This window comes from Sus scrofa, chromosome 1 (genome assembly GCF_000003025.6).
Source record: "Sus scrofa isolate TJ Tabasco breed Duroc chromosome 1, Sscrofa11.1, whole genome shotgun sequence".
In the NCBI taxonomy this organism is placed as follows: domain Eukaryota; kingdom Metazoa; phylum Chordata; class Mammalia; order Artiodactyla; family Suidae; genus Sus; species Sus scrofa.
The window spans coordinates 191,894,058-191,917,591 of record NC_010443.5 but is presented as its reverse complement, the minus strand read 5'-3'; the positions used below and the strand labels follow the sequence as shown (position 1 = coordinate 191,917,591).

The following is a 23,534-nucleotide window of genomic DNA, read 5'->3' as shown; positions in this document are numbered from 1 at the left end:
AGAACAGGAAAGAGACACACTTTTGAGGACCACGTGGGGAAAAATGAAGAGACTGGTACCATCCAGTGCATGGGAGGCCATGAGGGATGAGTTCTTCATTGCTAAGGTTGGGGCAGTCTTTTCTGAGGGCAGCCTGGCAGAATCTGTCCACACTGAAGATGTTAAGTGCCTTTTCATCCAGCAATTTCACTTCTAGGAATCTTAGAAAAATACTGGCTCATGTGTGCAGAAATACTTGGCTGAAGATATTTTATTTCATTGTTTTTAAGGGCAGCAATTTGTTCATCATAAAATGTATATGCAGCAGTTAAAAGGAACATAGTAGAATTGCGTGTAGTAATATGGAAATATGTCTATGCTATATTAAATGAAAACACAAAATATTAAAAATATATATTAGTGTACTCATTTCTATAAAAGTGTGTGTGTATAAGCAAATATATTAAGAGGCAATAAAGTATAACTCTGTAAAGGCACAGTAAAAGATCCAGAAAAATAGCCATGAAACCAGTGGTTTCCTCTGGAGAGGAAAGTGAGAGTGAGAATTGGCCAAAGAGAAAATTCCATGTTTTACTATAGTATTTCTATGCTATTTGTGATTTTATCATGATCATGTACTACCTTTGAAAAATTTAAAACAGTAAAAGGAAAAAAATAAACATATGACTAAAGGAAAACCAGTGGACCTAATTTAAGTTCTAAATCAAAAAATTGTTTTTAAGAAACATTAGGTTTTTGATAGAATCGAGTAGAATGTCTTATTGTGCCCGGCTCTTTGAATAAAAAGAGAAAGAAATTAGGAATATAGGGACATTTCTCTTAATGAAAAATGGTAAATAACAGATTCCTCCAAATTGATGCTGGTTGTTTGCCACATTTGATGATTTTATATGCTCTCTAGAAGAGCTGTTCCAAATGAAGATTTCCAACTTTACAAAAAGAGAAATTTGAGTGTGCTAGTGTAAACTTTGATGAGCTTAACAGTTTGGGCAGAACACAGAAAAGGGTATTAATTGGCCATAGAAGTCCCACTGAGAAGAATTTTATCAAGATTTTCACTGGGCAGCACCAGCAGTGTAGGTGAAGTTTATATGGTATTCCTCCAGAAGTGGACTAAAATATTTCAATTGGCCTGTGCTATAACCAAAAAGGCAATAAACTGGAAGTCAGAAGCCCTGGGTTCTGATGTAACTTTTGACAAGCTCTTAATCTCTTTGAATTTCAAGTTCCTCATCTTCAACATAGGTGTTAAGCAAAGGCCATGTCCAAAGTGAGATGATGTACATAAAAATACTGAGCATCACTACATTCAAAAGCATACACATAAAAGGCAATGACTGTTCCCTGTGTGCAGTGAGCAGCAGAACAAATCTGATTTCCCAGAGCTGCCATATTTCCCATAGATCCACCTAGATTGTACTGACTTTCCTTCAGAGCTACCTCCTTTTCCCACATTGGAGCAATCCAGTCTGGGAAAGGTAGTGGTCAAATCCCTCCTTGGTTAAAAAAATACAAATATTGACAAATAGCCCCATGGTGAAAACTAGCCAGGCAAGCAGTGAGCTGAAATAATCTTAATAAGAATAATACTAATTAATGCACACTGAGTATCAGCCACTGGGTGTTCCACACCCCCACATTTAATCCTCTCTCTCTCATCCTGTGTGGTAGAACCCCCTATTATTCCCATCTCACATATGAGGATAAGGTAACTTGCCTAGGCACTGCCTGAGAAATACTAGCCAATGATCCAACCTCTCAATGAGGTGCATTAAGAATCTGAAGGCTGAGCCTTAGAACAGGAAACATAGAGAAATAAGGGGAAAATCCCAAGAATGATTCCAGAGGAAAAAAAAGTTCTTGGGGATCTTTGAGTTACACTACCGTGAGTAATACCTTCAGCCACCTCTATTATTGTGGATTCAGCTTGATCTTCCATTATAAAGTTCCCTTCCACCTAATGATGCCAGCAGCCACTGATGGTCATTGCCTAGATCTGTGATTTCATTAGTGGTTGCAAAAGGGTGACAGTCTAATTCCTGCATTCTCTCTGCATATATTAGCTGGAAATCTCCTATGATTGAAAACTTTTGTTTGTGAACTATTTGGTTATACTGAGAACAGTTTATACAGAAACTCCTTTTACTTACCAGTTCTCTGAATAATGAATTCCTTCACTAGCATCCTCCAAAGGTGACCAGTAAGAGGTTTCTTTTGTATTAGTTTGCCTTTGAGATGCATTATCAACTCTGTGTGTGTATGTGTGTGTGTGTGTGTGTGTGTGTGTGTGTGTGTGTGTGGTGTGTGTGAACACTTAATGTGTTCCAATCAACTATCACTGATCTTTTTGATGCTTAATGTTCCATCTTTCGCCAGTAGCAGCCTCTTCAAGTTAGTGCCTCTCACCAAACCCCAATGTCTTTGATAACATCCTTGCTTCCCTGACACTAAAAAAATACCCTACACTCATCTTGTCCACTTGTTTCCCTGGCCCTAGAATCAGTCATTTCTCCAAGGATCCCTGGGTGGACAATGGAATTTAGAGACTACACTATGGATACCAGGAATGCTTGTTACTACTGGGTTGGTCAGTATTTCTAGGTCCTTATAATGGAAATAACTAGGAAAAAATTTTAATCTTAAAATACATCATGAGTTCATACTGACTTTTCGGACTCAAAATTAGGATTATAGAACCTTTGCTTAACTGCTTGGATTTTATATCTCTGTTTTTTTCTTATGATGAAAAACTTGAGTCCTACATTAATAATCTTACTTATTTGCTCTATCCTAATATATATGTATATATATTTAAAATTTGGTTCAAATATCATTGTTAACAATGTGATTACTGAAGGCTATCTACAATCTTTGCAATTCTTCTTCATCCTTAGGCTAACCCTACTAGGAACATACCTAAAATATTGTTATATATTAAAGTGACATGAAATATTTTTCTGAGTAGTGAAGTCACTAACTTAATACACATGTTTATTTGTTTATTTTTGCTTTTGATTTTTAAGAATAGTTTTGCTTTTTTTAGTCCCATTTGGTGTAATGTTTTATAGTGATAAGAAGAAGATTACATGGTTTTAAAGTCAAACCAAAACACAAGGTACGTGAACCGTAAGCCTAGTTCCACTCTGTTCACTCTCCCCATCCTGATCTCCTGCTCCCTCAGAAGTAACCACTGCTTGCTTATTTTTAGTTTATTATTCTATGGTTTTTAACATAAGCAAATATGGATTGTATTCATTTTCCTCACTTCTTAGATAAAAGTAGCATAACATACCTGTTATATACTTTACTTTTTTCCACTGGGATTCTCTCATTCCTTGTATAGCTAGATAGTACTCCATGTGCATGACTGAAACACGGTTTATCCCATCAACCTACTATTGACAGGACTTGGGTTATTTCGCTTCTTTTGTTACTGTTGATAGGGACATGCACTTCTTAGGTACATCTCAGGCGATGCTCACTTCCCCTAAAGGGTTAGAGCCTAGAATTCCCAGTCAGTGTAATAGGCAGAAAGAGATGGCAGTGACCATGGAAGTGGTTTCAATCCAGGGTCCACATAACTATGGAGATACAAGGAGTCTTTCCAACAGGTGCCGAGGCAAGGACAGTTGTGAACCATCATGTAGATCCTCAACTCCCATATGGGTTTTTTTCTAACACTTAACTGAGAACCACCTGTGGCCCAATAATTTCCTTGCCCAATTGTGCATGCATATGCTCTCTCTCTGTCTCTCTCTCTCTCACACACACGCACACCCCTGCCACTCTCAATGGGAAAAACAAATCTCTCACTCCTGCTAAATCTCTGGAGAGAGAACCTACAGAGGACAAACCAATAAACTCTATGAAATATTGGTACAGGTAGTGAAAATGAATGTCTCCAGTGACTGGGAAATAAATTCTTTTGCAAGTAAGATTGTTTCCAATTCTTTTTGAACTGCTAAAGAGGGACAGACCTAAAAGAATTATCAGCTGAGAGAAGATTAAAAATAAATTTTGATGAGACCAATATGTGATTTTACACATATAATGAGATGATAGTTCAAAGAATTAAGTACAATTGCAGTCATCAAACTCTTTCCTCTCACATCCATTGGTTTATTGGGAATAATGTTTATCAGTTCTTATATTTATAAAAATGAAAACAGGGAGTTCCCATTGTGGCGCAGTGGTTAACAAATCCGACTAGGAACCATGAGGTTGCACGTTCGATCCCTGCCCTTGCTCAGTGGGTTAAGGATCCGGCATTGCCGTGAGCTGTGGTGTAGGTTGCAGACGCAGCTCGGATCCTGCGTTGCTGTGGCTCTGGCGTAGGCTGGCAGCTACAGCTCCGATTAGACCCCTAGCCTGGGAACCTCCATATGCCGTGGGAGCGGCCCAAGAAATGGCAAAAAGACAAAAAAAAAAAAAAAAAAGAAAGAAAACAGGAATAGAATTGATCCTGAAGCTTCCTTATTTAGCAATAAATAATATTCATCAATGAATACTGACTAATCGAAAAATACGAGATGCATTTCCAAAAATACTATACATCCTATCTTTCATATTCATTGGAAGTTGTGGTATGTGTACATTATTTTGACTACTGTTTGTGTATTACTAATAATTGTAATGATAACTCTAAAGTCCCTTAATGTCTAGAAACTTATGGTCACTGGGCATTAAAAATTAAATTTGTCTTCATACATATTTTTGTCACACTAAATTATGACAAAAAGGCCAGTAAAAGGCTTTCATGCATAAAAATAGAATGCATAAGGATAAAATCTGTTAGGGAAACTGGAATGAAAATATAAATTCAAGAAGAATAAGGAACCAAACAAAATGGAGTGTTTAAGTACTTGTTCACGTATTTAATAGATGATAGATCAGATTTCTCTGGTGTTTAAATTTCATTAGATGCATTAAAGGAGCAGTGTATTGTTTTTAGGCCACTCCTGCAGCATGTGGAAGTTCCTGGGCTAGGGACAGAACCTGTGTCACAGCAGTGGCCGAAGCTGCAGCAGCAACAACGCTAGATCCTTAACCTGCAGCACCTCAAGAGAACTCCAGAAATGTATTTTTTTTTTAATGTCAACATTTACAATGTTGTGGAAATGGCATATTTAAAAGTCTGTTGAAGGAGTTCCTACTGTGTCACATCTGGTTAAGGATCTGGTGTTGTCTCTGAGGTGACTTGGGTCACTGAAGAGGAGTGGGTTCAATCCCCTGCCCAGCACAGTGGTTTAAAGGATCCAGTGTTGCCACAAGTGCAGCATAGGTCACAGCCTTGGCTTGGATTCAGTCCCCAGGCTGGGAATTTCCATATGCTGTGGGTACAGTTGAAAAAGAAAAAAAAAAAAAAGTGTATTTGAGATTTTAGATGGCAACTTAAAATGTGCAAAGGGGCATACACGGTTTTTCAAAATTCTTTTAGGGGCATTAAAGTTTGGAGATTATGGTATAGAGACTGAGCATGGAAAGGGCAGATTCTCTCTGGCTCAGTTCCATATTCCCCAAGGCTGGATCCACCCATTCTCAGGCCTGCAGCTGGATGGATACTGGAGAGAACTGAACCAAGGAAATTAAGAACGGCAGCCTCACTTGCAGCCTCTGTGCCTGCCTGAAGCCCTCCAACCCCATGTGTTCCATTCAAGCCTTCACAAGGGCCAGGAGTAAGTGGGATTGATGGTGTGGAAGGCCAAGAGGCTGCAGGGGGTGCCAGGTCCCAGTTCGTGCTGAGGAAGAGTGTTTCTGGCAGCAGGTGAACCTCCCACCTCCCCATCTCTCCACAGCCCTCCCTTCTCTTTGCAGCCTGTCTTTCCTGAACAAGGAATTGTCTTGCTTATTTCCACAGGGTGATGCCCCGCCCCCCACTCTGGGTTCAAGAGAAAATCAGCTGGGCTGTAGAAGGCACTCAGGTCTCTGCTTCTAATTAGGCAGAAAAGGAGGCAGCTCCTTCAATGGACTTATGAAAGCCTACTTCTCTCACCGAAGTTTGAAACCTCTATCCTCAGAGAACTCTGACAAGGTATAAAGGACACAAAGTGACCCATATATTCCAGATAAAGAAACCAGGACCCATCAAAAGTGAGCAAACACGGACTCACAGGGCACAGCATTTTTGATACCAATGGAGGGATTTAAGACTCCTCTGTAATTACTCATCTCTATGGGCCAAGTCAAAATCTGTTAAAGTAGATGAGAAAGGCAGTTGCTTTCTGAAGAGTTGTAGAAACTTTGCAATGTATGTGAATGGCAAAATACCTTAATCGGGAGATTACCATAAAGATTGTAATTTATGGTAAGTGTCATTTTTTATTTATTCAATTTTAATCTTTCTTGATTGCATGTGTTAGCACATTCAAGTGTCTCTAGATGGATGAAGAAAAATGAAAGGTTTAGCATATGCTTTCTTTGTCCCCGGAAAGTCTCCTGGTTTCCCACAAGCCCCAGTGGCTTTGCAGAGAGGATCATCAGCCAGAGCTGGCAGTCACCTTGAACATGGCCCTGGCAGCAGGCCCAGCAATCAGCAAACACAGTCTTTAAAATCACTGCCCTTCTTATCCCCCAGGGTCTGGGGTTTTTATCCACACAGGCTGCACATCAGTCCTAGCTATATCCAGCACACATACATCCTCACATCCGGAGTGAGACCGCTTTCCCCTTTGTTAACTGTAAGTTTGTTTTCTGTTCTTGAGTCTATTTCTGTTTTTTAAATAAGTTCACTTGTACCACTTTTTTTTTTACCTTTCACATAGAAGTGATATCATATGGTATTTGTCTTTGTCTTCCTTCACTTAGTATGATGATCTCTAGGTCCATCCAAGTCACTGCAAATGGCATTGTTTCATTCTTTTTTCTTTAGCTGAGTAATATTCCATTGTGTATATATATACCAAAGTCCTTTTTTAATGAATCCTGTCTCCAAGGCAGCAAAAAGAAATGGTTTCAGTCTAATCCAGTTAAGTATCTCTGCTAACAGCTTTAGAACTTGCAGAATGGCAGAGCCCTCCTTCCTCGAATTAACCTTTCTCACGGCCACCTCCCTCCAACAGCTGGGTTCTCCTAACAGCTCCCTCTCTACATGTAGCAGAGGCCCCAGAGCCTTGGAAATGGCCGTCTGCCCTCTGGGAACTCTCTTGGTTCTAACATCTCTCTCCTGCCTCTACTCCTTCCTACCCTCACTTTTCTCCAGTGTGCTATTCTGAGTTGAGGATGCTATATTTTCAATCAGCTTTTCACCTCCCTGCTCAAATCTAGAATTTGATCACTCACGAGTCATATGCCTCTTTGGTGTCTGAGCCTATATTCTTTCCCTCTAGAGCCATCTGGATTCTGGTGCATCTGTAGGGGGCCAGTCTGCCCTGTGACTGTACACTGTCCAGCACCCCAAATCCAAGTTCATCACAATCCAAGGTATGAAAGGAGAGATTCAGCACTAAAGCTACAGCTCATGAACATATAGGGCTGGAAAGGGCCTTGGAAGATACCTAATCCCCCTCCAGGCATTGAAGCCCTGGCTGGAAGAGAGGCAGGGACTTGTCCAAGATCACTAAGAAGAGTAAATGAAATAGCACTAAAATCCTGTAGAGTATTATTCTTATTCTCAGTGTGAATTTTTCACTGGAGGAGAGCATACATGTGTAAAGGGGTACAAATCAAGTGTTTCCCCTGGTTGTGATGGTGTGTGCCTTAGGGATATATTGGCTTGAGTGTTTTTGGTTTAGACCTACAATCTATGTGTGCATACACTCACAAATATGTGTGTGTCTGTGGCTTCACCCCAGTTGTAGAAATTCTGTGGTTGAAACCTTAACACAAGAGATTGAGGCTTTCTGCAGGGATATCAGATTTGTGCCTTAATAAAGCAGAATGGCTTGCCTTCTTTGGTCTCTCTTCCTCTTCCCAATAAAGTAGGGCAAATGGTTACCTAGCTTCCTATAGACACAAATTGAAGTTCACAGCCCTAGGTCTAGTGAGTACTAGGAATTCTCTGGAGGGAAGGTGCAGAGGAAACTCACAAAGATACCATTACAGCATGGCTCCCTCAAAGTGGGGCTTTATGCAAAAGGTGTCCATTCATTAGACTCCCCTTGGAATGTCTATTTCAGGCTGAGCCTGTAGCCCCAGCAAGGATCAGGAAAATCCCTTGGAGCATTCCAGAAATACAAGGAGTTTAAGAGCCAAACTGTTCAGCAGTGTGAGCCCAGAGGATAAAGAGGCCCATTGTGATTCTTCCCAACTCTCTTACCTAGAGCTGCATCTGCCAGAAGCAAGTTCTCAGAAGGACACCCCAGCAATGCATACTTTTATAACTTCCCCTTTTGCTTTCCCCTTTCTAAATCCTGTCTCAATGCTGGCACTCATTCCAAGACCTCATTGTCCTTTACTGCCCTCAAGCAATATATATTTTTAGAGAACCTACACTGCAAGTCCAAAGATATGGGTTGAAAAACGACTTGGCTCTTATTTTCTTCTCCAGATGCCCAGATGGGGAGCCTCCTGGCTGCACTCATATCTTCCTGCAGAAACAGACTTTAGGGATGTTGTTAAAAGAGCTCAATGGGCTGAACAGAGCTGGAGGTCTCAGTCAGCTCAGATGGATGGATCATAGTGGATCCAGACCAATCTGTTCAGACCCCAAGTTCTTGCTCAACATCAATGGGTAAAGAAAGGCAGGAGAATAAAGCCTCCTTGTGATAAATCTAGATTTTTAATTTACCTGTATAGCTCAGGCACTGATAAGTTTTGAGTTAGATTCAGACTTATTTAGCAAAAATAAGATGACCCCTCTCAACCAGGATTGGCTTTGCTAAAATATGTAGATGTTCCCCCAAATCTGAAAAATACATCAACTGATATTGAAAATGTAGGTATAGGATAAGGAACAGAGGAATCAAAAATCAAAAGAACAAAGGGGATAATTTACAACTTGGCCAATGCCATTTACTAGCCGAGCAACATTAGGGGATGTATTTAGCTTCTGAAGACTCAGCTTCTTAGTATGTAAAATGGGGATAATAGTGTATCTACATATACCATGTACAGAAACTAAATGATCTATTAAATGAAAGAGAGACGTGGCGGGTTTTCCGTACACACACACGTGCATATGACTTTGAACCTAAATCCTTCTTGGAAGATGCTAATTTCACAATGTTTATGTTTTTTTGTGTTTTGTTTTGTTGTGGCTGCACCCACCATATGCAGAAGTTCCTGGGACAGGGACAGAACTTGTACCATAGCCGTGACAACACCAGATCTTTAAGCCCCTGAGCCACCAGGGAAATCCCTCAATGTTTATGTTTAATGAGTGAACAGTATTTCTCAATTTTTCCAAGGGCTTCGACATTCTGCTTAAAGACCCTTACAACAAAGAGGCACCATTATTGATTAAAGGATAAGGAAACCAGCTCAAGAATGGGATGTCAGCAAATCTGTGGTAGGTAGAAGCCAAGCCAAAAGTTAATCCACTGCCACACTCCAAATCTTGCCTCTTTCTTTCTTTTTAGGGCCACACCTGTGAAATTTGGAAGTTCCTAGGCTATCTGTCAAATCAGAGCTGTAGCTGCCAGCTTACACCATAGCCATAGCAACGCAGGATCTGAGCCACATCTGCGACCTATACCACAGCTCTAGGCAATGCTGGATCCTTAACCCACTGAGCAAGGCCAGGGATCACACCTGCATCCCCAAGGATGCTAGTTGGGTTCATTACTGCTGAGCCACAACAGAAACTCCCAAATCTTTCTTTTTAGGAGTTTTGTGGGTTTAAGACAATTTGACCTACAAACACTGGAAGCAGTTTAAAGGGGCTTCCAGGAGCAGCAAGGCCACCAACCTGGATCCTCAGAATATCTGGCTGTTTACAAAACCAGGGTTTAGACATTTAGGAAGTGCACCTAAAGTGATCTCAGGGAAGACAAAGTCGAGTTAGTTAGGATAGACATTCTCCTATGGCCTGGGCTCAGTGGCTGCATAGCCTAGCAGAGAGGCCTCATGACAGGGAGGAAAAAAAAGATGATTTGAATTTTAAAAATCAAAGACTAAGATGAGATCTTTTTCCTCGGAAAGCAAACAGAGCTATAAATTGTCCCCTCCAGCCATCTTCTCAGCGACATTAATTTTTTTTTTTTTTTTTTTTTTTTTTAATTTTATTTTCCCACTGTACAGCAAGGGGGTCAGGTTATCCTTACATGTATACATTACAATTACAGTTTTTCCCCCACCATTTCTTCTGTTGCAACATGAGTATCTAGACATAGTTCTCAATGCTATTCAGCGGGATCTCCTTGTAAATCTATTCTACGTTGTGACTGATAAGCCCAAGCTCCCAATCCCTCCCACTCCCTCCCCCTCCCATCAGGCAACCACAAGTCTCTTCTCCCAAGTCCATGATTGATTTTCTTTTCTGAGGAGATGTTCATTTGTGCTGGATATTAGATTCCAGTTATAAGTGATGTCATATGGTATTTGTCTTTGTCTTTCTGGCTCATTTCACTCAGTATGAGATTCTCTAGTTCCATCCATGTTGCTGCAAATGGCATGATGTCATCCTTTTTTATGGCTGAGTAGTATTCCATCGTGTATATATACCACATCTTCCGAATCCAATCCTCTGTCGATGGACATTTGGATTGTTTCCATGTCCTGGCTATTGTGAATAGTGCTGCAATGAACATGCGGGTGCATGTGTCTCTTTTAAGTAGAGCTTTGTCCGGATAGATGCCCAAGAGTGGGATTGCAGGGTCATATGGAAGTTCTATGTATAGATTTCTAAGGTATCTCCAAACTGTTCTCCATAGTGGCTGTACCAGTTTACATTCCCACCAGCAGTGCAGGAGGGTTCCCTTTTCTCCACAGCCCCTCCAGCACTTGTTATTTGTGGATTTATGAATGATGGCCATTCTGACTGGTGTGAGGTGGTATCTCATGGTAGTTTTGATTTGCATTTCTCTTATAATCAGCGATGTTGAGCATTTTTTCATGTGTTTGTTGGCCATCTGTATATCTTCCTTGGAGAAATGTCTATTCAGGTCTTTTGCCCATTTTTCCATTGATTGATTGGTTTTTTTGCTGTTGAGTTGTATAAGTTGCTTGTATATTCTAGAGATTAAGCCCTTGTCAGTTGCATCATTTGAAACTATTTTCTCCCATTCTGTAAGTTGTCTTTTTGTTTTCTTTTGGGTTTCCTTTGCTGTGCAAAAGCTTTTCAGTTTGATGAGGTCCCATGGGTTTATTTTTGCTCTAGTTTCTATTGCTTTGGGAGACTGACCTGAGAAAATATTCATGATGTTGATGTCAGAGAGTGTTTTGCCTATGTTTTCTTCTAGGAGTTTGATGGTGTCCTGTCGTATATTTAAGTCTTTCAGCCATTTGGAGTTTATTTTTGTGCATGGTGTGAGGGTGTGTTCTAGTTTCATTGCTTTGCATGCAGCTGTCCAGGTTTCCCAGCAATGCTTGCTGAATAGACTTTCCTTTTCCCATTTGATGTTCTTGCCTCCCTTGTCAAAGATTAATTGACCATAGGTGTCAGGGTTAATTTCCAGATTCTCTATTCTGTTCCATTGGTCTGTCTGTCTGTTTTGATACCAGTACCACACTGTTTTGATGACTGTGGCTTTGTAGTATTTCTTGAAGTCTGGGAGAGTTATGCCTCCTGCTTGGTTTTTGTTTCTCAGGATTGCTTTGGCGATTCTGGGTCTTTTGTTGTTCCATATAAATGTTTGGATTGTTTGTTCTAGTTCTGTGAAAAATGTCATGGGTAATTTGATAGGGATTGCATTGAATCTGTAGATTGCTTTGGGTAGGATGGCCATTTTCACAATATTGATTTTTCCAATCCAGGAACATGGAATATCTTTCCATTTTTTTACATCTTCTTTGATTTCTTTGATTAAGGTTTATAGTTCTCGGCATATAGGTCCTTTACCTCTTTGGTTAGGTGTATTCCGAGGTATTTGATTTTGTGAGGTACAATTTTAAAAGGTATCGTATTTTTGTATTCCTTTTCTAATGCTTCATTGCTGGTATACAGAAATGCAACTGACTTCTGAATGTTAATCTTATATCCTGCCACTTTGCTGAATTTATTAATCAGTTCAAGGAGTTTTGGGGTTGAGTCCTTAGGGTTTTCTAGGTATAGAATCATGTCATCTGCATACAGTGACAGTTTGATCTCTTCTCTTCCTATATGGATGCCTTTGATTTCTTTTGTTTGTCTAATTGCTGTGGCTAAGACTTCCAAAACTATGTTGAAGAGCAGTGGTGAGAGTGGGCATCCCTGTCTTGTTCCAGATTTGAGTGAGAAGGCTTTCAGTTTTTCCCCATTGAGGATTATATTTGCTGTGGGTTTATCATAAATGGCTTTGATTATATTCAGGAATGTTCCCTCTATACCCACTTTGGCGAGGGTCTTGATCATGAATGGATGTTGAACTTTGTCAAATGCTTTTTCTGCATCTATTGAGATGATCATATGATTTTGACTTTTTTCTTGTTAATGTGGTGTATGATGTTGATTGATTTGCGTATGTTGAACCATCCTTGTGAACCTGGGATGAACCCAACCTGGTCATGGTGTATAATTTTTTTGATATGTTGTTGGATTCGGTTGGCTAAGATTTTGTTGAGAAGTTTTGCATCTATATTCATCAATGATATTGGGCGATAGTTTTCTTTTTTGGTGGTATCTCTGCCTGGTTTTGGAATGAGGGTGATGGTGGCCTCATAGAATGTCTTTGGGAGTATTCCTTCTTCTTCAACCTTTTGAAAGAGTTTAAGGAGGATGGGCACCAATTCCTCTTTATATGTTTGATAGAATTCACCTGTGAAGCCATCTGGTCCTGGGCTTTTATTTGTAGGGAGTGATTTTATGACCTCTTCAATTTCATTTCTAGTGATTGGTCTGTTCAGTTGGTCTGTTTCTGCTTGATTCAGTTTTGGCAGGCTGTAAGATTCTAGAAAATTGTCCATTTCTTCCAGATTGTCAAACTTATTGCCATATAGTTGTTCATAGTATTCTCTTATGGTTTTTTGAATTTCTGCTGTATCCGTTGTGATTTCTCCTTTTTCATTTATAATTTTGGTGATTTGGGTTCTTTCTCTCCTCTTTTTAGTGAGTCTGGCCAGGGGTTTATCAATTTTGTTCACCTTTTCAAAGAACCAGCTCTTGGTTTTATTAATTTTCTCTATTGTTTTTTGAGTCTCTATTTTATTGATTTCTTCTTTGATCTTTACAATTTCCTTCCTTCTGCTGACTTTAGGACTTCTTTGTTCTTCTTTTTCTAATTCATTTAGGTGGAGGGTTAAGTTGTCAATTTGGGATCTTTCTTCTTTTTTGAGAAAGGCCTGGATTGCTATAAATTTCCCTCTGAGCACTGCTTTCGCAGCATCCCATAGATTTTGAGAGGTTGTGTCTTCATTATCATTTGTTTCAAGATAGTTTTTAATTTCCTTCTTGATTTCCTCATTGACCCATTGGTTTTTTAGTAGCATGTTGTTTAGTCTCCATGGAGTAGGTTTTTTCTCTTTCCTTTTCCCATGGTTGATTTCTAATTTCATGGCATTGTGGTCAGAGAAGATACTTGAGATAATTTCTATGCTCCTAAATTTATTGAGATTCGCTTTATGTCCCAATATGTGGTCGATTCTTGAGAATGTTCCATGAGCATTTGAGAAGAATGTGTATTCTGATTTTTTTGGATGTAGTGTCCTGAAGATATCAATTAAGTCTAACTTTTCTATTGTTTCCTTTAGGATCTCTGTTGCTTTATTGGTTTTCTGTCTAGAGGATCTGTCCATTGATGTGAGGGGGTATTTAGGTCTCCTACTATGATTGTATTCTCATCAATATCTCCCTTTATGTCTGTTAATATTTGTTGTATGTATCTGGGTGCTCCTATGTTTGGGGCATATATGTTGATGATAGTAACATCCTCTCCTTGGATGGATCCCTTAATCATTAAATAGTGTCCTTCTTTGTCTTTCTTTATGTCTTTTGTTTTAAAGTCTATTTTGTCTGATATGAGCGTTGCAACTCCTGCTTTTCTGTCATGTCTATTGGCATGAAATACTTTTCCCCAGCCTTTCACTTTCAATCTATATGTATCTTTTGTCCTAAGGTGAGTTTCTTGTAGGCAGCATATTGAAGGTTTTTGCCGTTTTATCCACTCAGCCATTCTGTGTCTTTTGATTGGGGCATTCAGTCCATTGACATTTAAGGTGATAATTGATAGATGATTATTTATTGCCATTTGATCCTCGTGTTCCAGTTGATTCTATGGTTCTCCATTCTTCTTTTTTTTTTTTTTTTTTTTTTGGTTGGATGGTCTCCTGTTATTATCTGCTTGAGTGTATTTTTTTTTTTCATTTTTTGCAAATGCAATATTTGGTTTTGGCTTGTGGTTGCCCTGTTTTTTAAGTATGCTAACCCCTTCCCATAATTGTGTGTTTTAGCCTGATGGTCCTGTAAGTTCAAACACTTCATTATTATATTAAAATTAAGAAGAGAGACATACATACAAACAAAAAGGATTATTTACCTCCTAACATCCCTTGCCCACATTTTATGGTTTTGATGACTCTTTTATTTTTTTCTTTTTAATTTTATTTTGTTTGAAGCATGTTCATGATTAAATCTGTATGCTGGCTTATTTGAGTGACTGCTCTCTGATTGTATCTTCCTCAGTCCTAGTTCTTCCTCTTCTTCTTCTTCTTCTTTTTTTTTTTTTCTTTTCTTTTTTCTTCCCTTTCCTTCCTTTCTTTTTGGTTTAGAGAAGCCCTTTCAATATTTCCTTTAACCTGGGTTTTGTGTTGCTGTATTCTTTAAGTTTTTGTTTGTTGGGAAAAATTTTTATTTCCCCTTCTATTTTAAATGATATTCTTGCTGGATAAAGTATTCTAGGTTGCATATTTTTTCCTTTGAGCACTTTAAATATCTCTTGCCATTCCCTCCTGGCCTGTAGTGTTTCTGTAGAGAAATCAGCTGATATTCTTATGGGGGTTCCCTTGTAGGTAACATTCTGTTTTTCTCTTGCTGCCTTTAGGATCCTCTCTTTATCACTAACTTTTGCCATTTTTATTATGATGTGTCTTGGTGTGGGTCTGTTTGGGTTCAGTTTGTTTGGGGCCCTCTGTGCTTCTTGTATCTTGAATCCAGTATCCTTTAGATTTGGGAAGTTTCCAGCGATAATTTCTTCAAATATATTTTCCATTCCTTTATCTTTTTCTACTCCTTCTGGAATTCCTATTATGCGTAGATTGGCCCGTTTTATATTATCCCATAGGTCTCTTATATTGCTTTCCAGTTTTTTGATTCGGTTTTCTGTCTGTTGACCAGATTGAGTGATTTCCATTATTCTATCTTCCATATCACTGATTCGTTCTTCTGCATTATTCATTCTGGTTTTTACTGCCCCTAGTTCAGTTTGCATCTCTGCAAATGAATGTTCTAGTTTTTCTTGGCTCCTCCTTATATTTTCTAGCTCCTTTCTGAGGGTATCTGCATTGCTGTTCATATCTTCTCTTAATTCCTTCAGTATTTTCACTATTTCTCTTTTGAACTCCAGGTCTGTCAGACTGCAGAGATCAGTTTCATTGTTGACTGTTTTAGGTGAGTTCTCCTGTTGGTTTGACTGGGGGTGGTTTCTCAGCTTCTTCATCTTGCTTGTTGTCTTCTTTCTCCTGAGGGAGTTGTACTCTCCGTTATCGGGTAGTGTTTGCCTTGTCACTGCCCTGGAATATTTCCTGAGGGCTGTCGTTGTTGGTCAATCTTTTTTTGAGGCAGTGTGGCTTTTCTGGAGTGTTGATGGGACTAACAGTGTTTCTTTGAAGCAAAGGAGGACTTCCTGAGGGCAGACAGGACTGGGAGGTCCACCCCACGATGGTAGCAGATTTCACTTGGTTCTCAGCACCCCCTGGGGTCTTGGGCGGGTAGCAGGGCCCTTGGAGACTCAAGAGGTTCCTCCCCAGGGCAGCCCGACTCAGAAAGACCGTCTGAGATCTTTTCCCGATTCCGCCAGGCTTGTTGTAGCTTTTCTGGGCTGCAGGGGGTCCTGCCTGGAGCTGGCAGTCCTATGCAGCTGGTCCACTAGGTCTCAGCACCCCTTGGGGTCTTGGGCGGGTAGCAGGGCCTTTGGAGACTCAAGAGGCTCCTCCCCAGAACAGCCCGACTCAGAAAGACCGTCTGAGATCTTTTCCCAAGTCGGCCAGGCTTGTTGCAGCTTTTCTGGGCTGCAGGGGGTCCTGCCTGGAGCTGGCAGTCCTATGCAGCTGGTCCACTAGGTCTCAGCACCCCCTGGGGTCTTGGGCGGGTAGCAGGGCCCTTGGAGGCTCAAGAGGCTCCTCCCCAGGACAGCCCGACTCAGAAAGACCGTCTGAGATCTTTTCCCAAGTCGGCCAGTCTTGTTGCAGCTTTTCTGGGCTGCAGGGGGTCCTGCCTGGAGCTGGCAGTCCTATGCAGCTGGTCCACTAGGTCTCAGCACCCCTTGGGGTCTTGGGCGGGTAGCAGGGCCCTTGGAGGCTCAAGAGGCTCCTCCCCAGGGCAGCCCGACTCAGAAAGACCGTCTGAGATCTTTTCCCAAGTCGGCCAGGCTTGTTGCAGCTTTTCTGGGCTGCAGGGGGTCCTGCCTGGAGCTGGCAGTCCTATGCAGCTGGTCCACTAGGTCTCAGCACCCCTTGGGGTCTTGGGCAGGTAGCAGGGCCCTTGGAGGCTCAAGAGGCTCCTCCCCAGGACAGCCCGACTCAGAAAGACCGTCTGAGATCTTTTCCCAAGTCGGCCAGGCTTGTTGCAGCTTTTCTGGGCTGCAGGGGGTCCTGCCTGGAGCTGGCAGTCCTATGCAGCTGGTCCACTAGGTCTCAGCACCCCCTGGGGTCTTGGGCGGGTAGCAGGGCCCTTGGAGACTCAAGAGGCTCCTCCCCAGGACAGCCCGACTCAGAAAGACCGTCTGAGATCTTTTCCCGATTCGGCCAGGCTTGTTGCAGCTTTTCTGGGCTGCAGGGGGTCCTGCCTGGAGCTGGCAGTCCTATGCAGCTGGTCCACTAGGTCTCAGCACCCCTTGGGGTCTTGGGCGGGTAGCAGGGCCCTTGGAGACTCAAGAGGCTCCTCCCCAGGACAGCCCGACTCAGAAAGACCGTCTGAGATCTTTTCCCAATTCGGCCAGGCTTGTTGCAGCTTTTCTGGGCTGCAGGGGGTCCTGCCTGGAGCTGGCAGTCCTATGCAGCTGGTCCACTAGGTCTTAGCACCCCCTGGGGTCTTGGGCGTGTAGCAAGGCCCTTGGAGACTCAAGAGGCTCCTCCCCGGGGGAGCCCGTCTCAGAAAAACCGTCGGAGAATTAGGTCGATCTATTCACGGCCTGGCTAGGCTTGTTCTAGCTTTTCTGGGCTGCAGGCCTTTTCTAGGGGGCTGGTGGTGTTTGGTGCTGCTCTGTGGAAGTGTAGCCCCTCCAAAGGGCAAGCAGGCCTGTGCAGGGAGAGCCCTGCGGTGGTAGGCTTCAGGCAATTGTTGAGGCCAGCCCTCCTGGATGGCAGGCAGCCCCAGGTTCGGCGAGAGCATAGGGGGTGGCGGGGGTGGGGGAGGGAATGCACTGGGAAGCACAGCTTTCTGCTAGCTAGCGGGCCTGTAAGCTTGCTGTGGCGTGGGGGGTATTCTATGGGGACCCACCCCTTCTTCTCTCCCCTCCCCAGCACGGGCGCAGACCAGGCTCTTCTCCCAGGTTCCCTCTGAGGCGGCTTTCCACTTCCCCGCCCCTAGAGTATTGCTCCCTTCCTCTGCGACAGCTTTGTTTTCTAGTCTCCCAGGCAGTCTCTGCCCCGTCAAATGGTTTAGAGACCTCCCAAGCAGTTTCCGCTCTTCCCCGCCCCCCTAGCCCGGGGACTAATCTCTGGAGCCGAGGTCTCGGTGCCCAGCCCCCCCACCAGGCGTCCCCCGGCCCTTTCTTGGGGACTAACCTTCGGAGGCGAGGTCTCGGTGCCCAGCCCCAACCCAGGCGTCCCCCGGCCCCCTCTCGGGGACCAACCTTCAGAGCTGAGGTCTCGGTGCCCAGCCCCCACCCAGGCGTCCCCCTGCCCTTTCCCGGGGACTAACCTCTGGAGCCGAGGATTCGGTGCCCAGCCCCCACCCAGGCGTCTCAATTTTTGGTGACTGTGCCCGTAGTTCAGATGGTCCGTTGGGTTCTTGATCTTTTTTCCGTACTCCGACTTACTGCTACACTCTTCTCTGCATCTGGAGATTCCTCCGGTTCGTTTGATCTTTCCCCCGGTAGGAGACTTTCCAGGGTGCGGGATCCCTTTCTCCTCCGCAGTTCCCTTTCAGGAGCGCCCGTCCCGCTCGGATTCACCTTCTCTCACTCTCCTCTTTTCTCCCGTTCTGCCCAATAATGTCACGAACTTCTTGCCGTTATTGGAGTTTAGGTTCCTCTGCCAGCGATTGGTTGTTGTTCTGTGCGAGTCATTTCTTCTGTAGATGTGCTTTTTTTGTTGTGTTTGTGGGAGAGGGCGAGCGTGTCCCCCTACTCCTCCGCCATCTTGTCCTCTCGCCTCAGCGACATTAATAACAATAGCAATAATAGTTCCTATTGATTGAATATCCCACCAGCCCTAAGACAAGAGCATTGAATTCTTTAACCACGATTCTAGTTTTATTCTGTCATCTTCTGAGCCTGGGCCTTCCATCCGAGTGCCGTGGTGAACAGAGAGAAGATGTACACGATGGCTCCCTGTGAGAAAGAGCTTTTCTAATAATCGCTGGCACATCCTCCCTGGAAAGCACTGAGGCCTTATCTCTAGACATGCTCAGGTTGAATGCTCCCTTCTTAAGCTTTGAATGAGAGGAGAGACTGTGCAGCCTTCTTTCTTTTTGAATTTTGAAATGAGACTGGTTTTATTTTTTGTGAAAGTAATATGTAATCAGTTAGAATCAATTAATGAAGATAATCCAACCATAAAACACCTCCTGGATACAAATCTTGTTATAATACATCTTGTCACATTCCCTTCTCTCATTATGTTTGTGTGTGTACATGTGTGTGTACATACACATGTTAAGAATGGAGATATTATGTGGCCTTCTTTTTATTACTATTACTATTATTGTTGCTGCTGCTGCTGTTGTTGTTATTTGGGGCCACATCCATGGCATGTGGATGTTCCCAGGCTAGGAATTGAATCGGCACTGCAGCTGCTGGCCTATGCCTCAGCCACAGCAACGAGGGATCTGAGCCACATCTGCGACCTACACCACAGCTCATGGCAGCGCTGGATCCTTAACCCACTAAGGGAGGCCAGAGATCGAACTCACAACCTCATGGATACTAGTCCGATTCATTTCCGCTGCGCCACAACAGGAACTCCTATGTGGCCTTTTAACTGAAGACTTTACCCCTCATATTATAAGGTTCCAACAGTCAGGCACACTTGACCTGCCATTTGTAAAGTCTGTTTTTGTGAAGCTCTCATGTATGCCTTGGTCGTGGGAGAAACTTCTCAACCATCCATTGCTGGGGTCCCAAATCAGCTGTTGCAAAAAAAAAAATCTTCAAATAGCCTCTGTTTGGTGCTCTTTCTCTTTGTTTATCTCAGAATTTGTAAGGACTAATTATAGCATGTTTATAAAGCCTAACCAGTAGCAGGAGACGACCCTTGAAAACGCTGATGTGGAGCATTTCCCACGAAGATGGGATTTCTGTGCTGGTCTGACACCTGCCATCATTAGGGGCAGCTTATGAACTGTCTCTAAAAGAGGTTCACCAGCTGTGGTCTCCCCTTATCCTTTGCTATGAGAACTGCTGGGTTATGGCGTGTGTGGTTCAGGCATCTCTCCTCTATCTGGGCCACAGGTTGGAAACTGCAGGTTAGCTGTGTGTCTGGGCTGGCGGAGAGGTAAATTGAGGCAAGCCCTGAAGCCTCTAACAAACTCTGCACACTCTAACAAAATTTCCCATTAGAAAAGCTGCTGGGTGCAAAAACAGGTCCCCACAAAGGGAACAGATGGTGGCTCTGCCCTTAACCAGAACTTACAGCAAAGATGTATAACATTGCCACAGGGTCGGACACAAAGTCACAATAGCCATGTCACCTTGGGAAATCACTTAAGTTCTCTGAGCCTCATTTTCCCCATATGTTAAACATCCACTGGTATTTACTTCCAAAAATGACCTTGAGGATTAAATAAAATAATCCACGTAAAGCATTTAGCCACAATGCCCAGCACATGGTGAACCTCAATACATGTTAGCAAGTAATGCCCCAATAGTTGCTACGGTTGTGCTAGTAATATTGCTATCTATAAATATTTGTAAGAAGCATCCTTAACACCTAGGATTTAGATAATATAGGGGAATAAGTAGGTTTTGAATTTCTATGTGTAGGTTTAGATGGAGTATTGGTGGTGAAAAGGCATTAAGCTGGATTAGGAAGTAAATTTCAAGTGTCCTTAAGTATGGCTCTTTCAGTGCAAGGCTTCCCTGAAATAAGGAGTCTTTTTTTGGTTTTGTGCTGCCGTAATATGCAAACCAAACCCTTGCCTTCTTTCTCTTCCCTCCCTCCACTTGCCCTGTGCCTTTAATAAAGCATTTGCTAAACGGGTTACAGGGTTTAGCGCAGGTTGAACAGATCAGCCAGAAAGGCACGGCTGTAGCTCGAGGTAAAATCTGCTACTTCCAAACCACTCCAAATTAATCATTCTAGCTAGAGGGAGACTTGGGCCTCTGGGCCCCCCTTTTGTTTTATTAACTGCCAACAAAAAATGCCAGAAGTGGCTGGGGAAGAAGCACAAAATGGGGGACAGGGAACATTTTGCATATTTTAATTACTTCAGTAAACAATACATACCAGAGCAGAAACCTACCATCAATGGCTAGGTCCCTAGGCAAAGGGAATTTGGAAGAAACTCATGGGACCTGACATAAAAAATACGCAACCCCTCCTTAGACTAGAGGCTGCCTTATCTCACTTCTCTGAGCTGGAGCTCAACTTCCAATCCCTCCACTGAATAACAGCTGGAGCAGTTCCAACTAGAGCAAGAAGGTGAACACTATGCAATGTTTCACACACCCAGTGCTTTCCGGAGAACTGAATGTCCCTTTTTACCCTGTGGAAAGTGGGATCCTTCTGAGTCATAAAATAAAATCTTTCAACTCTAAAGGCAGGACATTTAGTGCCTGAGTGGAGAGAGCTCACAGACCCCTTGCTAGATCTCTTCAAGGACCACAAATATGAAACGGTGGATAAAATCCTCCATTGAAAGGTGGGGATTCAACTTAGTCAAAGGGTTAAGTTCTCAGGAAAGCCTGCGGCAGCTGAATCACCCTATGAACTGCAAAGTGATTCTCAATGTAAGTTATAACCACTACTATTTTTATGCTTCACGTGGCCTTAGTTATCCCTTTCCCTGTGAAATTCCAGGGGAAAAGAATGTTGATTAACCCAGCCACACAGCCCTTTCAGTAACTAGGGTCCTCTCCAGCATCCTGGAAGGAAGGCAGTGGGAAAAAAGCTCTGACACCGAGGGAAGCCTTGGAATCCAGAGGGAAGAGCACTGGATTGAGACTCAGACTATCTGAGTTTTTGTCCCAGTTCTACCACTGTGTCACCCTGCAGCTTTGGCACCTGGGCTTCCCTTTGGTCTCAACATTCACATCTGTAATAAAGACATAGTCAGTCCAGAGAATTCCTAAGTTCCTCTCCACTTGCAAATTACGTGAGATTGCCCAGAACAAAACATTTTTAAAATCTGAATCAATATACCAAGAGCTCTGAACAAAAGCTCATCTCAAGGTCCTTCTCAACATCAGTGGCCTTGGCAGAGTTGTGTGAGGTGTGTGTGTGTGTTGCATGTAGGCCAAGAAGAGCAATAGGCCAGAACTTGGGAGCTCTAGGGCCCTGCCTTAGGTTTACATCATACCACCTGGCTCATCCCTGGGCCTCTCTGTTCTCATTTATAAAAGTGGTAGAGTGAGCGAAGAGTTGGGCTAGCTGACTTGGAGGTGTCATCCAGTTCCAAAACGCAGAGTGATTCGGTGAAACAAAGACTGGATAACCTCTGGATGCCCCTCCCAGCTCTGGGAGAAGGTTAGAGTTCTGAGACCCACTAGTCCACACAACCCACCACTCTGCAACTGGATCCTGGGGTGCCTTTTGCAGAGCAGGGTGTGAGCCAAGGATAATCTCAGATGAAAGGGATGGAGAAGCTGTTCCTCCACACAGCATCTGGCATCCCAGGCCATCATCTGAGGCCTGCAGCTGTGGGCTGCTCCTTCTCCCTTTATAAACAAGCCCTACCTCTTGGCTTTTCGCTCAAGGTCAAAAGGAAGGGGAAGCCTGCTCTGAGGATGAACCCAGGAGAAAGTCTTAAATGCTAAGCTAGTAATCACAGTTGAATGGTTTTTTTGTTTTGTTTTGTTTTTTGTTTTTGTTTTTTTTTTAAAGGCTTCCTACTAAGTTGCATGCATTCATGTTTCCAAAAGCACAGAAAGAGGATAAGGGTAAGTGGACTTATTGTTTCTAGGCTAATGAGACTGGGATGAAATATCTTACTCAGGGTCATTTGGTGAGTCCCCCAAAGCAGAGCCTCAAGAACAGTGCCCTTGTCTTAGTTTATTTAAAACTTTGGTCTTCGCTATAACAGAGTTAGAGATTCTTCCAGTTTTTCAAGGTTAGGGCTGAGATGGTAACCTTGTCCCAGTGAACAAAGATACAGAATAACAATTTATTGAGTGTTTACACTGGACCAGGATCTATGATAAGTGAGTTAAAATGTTCCATTTCATCCACTCTTCTAATGTGCCTTGGCTCTGGAAATGATTATCATCAAAAGAATTGCATAGATGAAGAGAGGGATAGAGGGATGGAGGAAGAGGTTAAGCAATTTATGTGAGTTCAAAAGGCTGAAGAGTGAAAGATCCAAGCCTCACACCTAGATTACTCTGATTCTAAAACCAAGGTTCTTTTGCATCCCCAAGTCAGAGTGTATTCTTAAGCATTTCCAAGTTGAAGGAAAACTCACTGGTAAGAAAGTTTTAAGGCATAAAAATTGTGAGACATTTTGGAAAAGGTGATAGAAATCCCAGAATTTGATTTCTATAAAAACATCCATAAAAGATCAAGAGGATTTTCATTCAGAAATATGTAAATCTGCCCATGCCATAAAGGAAGATGGGAGCCGACCTGGGCACAGAGAATGCTCATAAAAATGACATGTTCCTCCTTGTAGACAAACTGGAAAAAGCAGTCCGTCATGAGCTTGTGTCATCTGTCTTCGCTCTGCAGCTTTACTCTGGGTGATGCCTGTCCTGATTCCTGTAGAGGCGACACTGATTATTTCATCTGGGCTCCCCATGAAAAGGCCTTCCTGACGAAGACTAGACTTTGTTAGTGACCATCTAGGTCCCAGATAATCTGTTCAGCTGCTACAGCACACATCATCATGATTTTCAAAATTTGTTAGCCTTGATTGTTGGGAAATCTATTTCCCATTAACATCTCTTTCTCCAAGATCATTGTCTCCAGTGAAAAAAGAGGAAGGCAGAGAGAAA

The 23,534-nt window shown here is 42.6% G+C and overlaps 1 protein-coding gene across 3 annotated transcripts in view; it reads right to left on the bottom strand.

The window, feature by feature from the left end:
- Positions 1-23,534, bottom strand: part of NTRK3 (neurotrophic receptor tyrosine kinase 3) — a 406,414-nt gene that overhangs the window by 24,084 nt on the left and 358,796 nt on the right.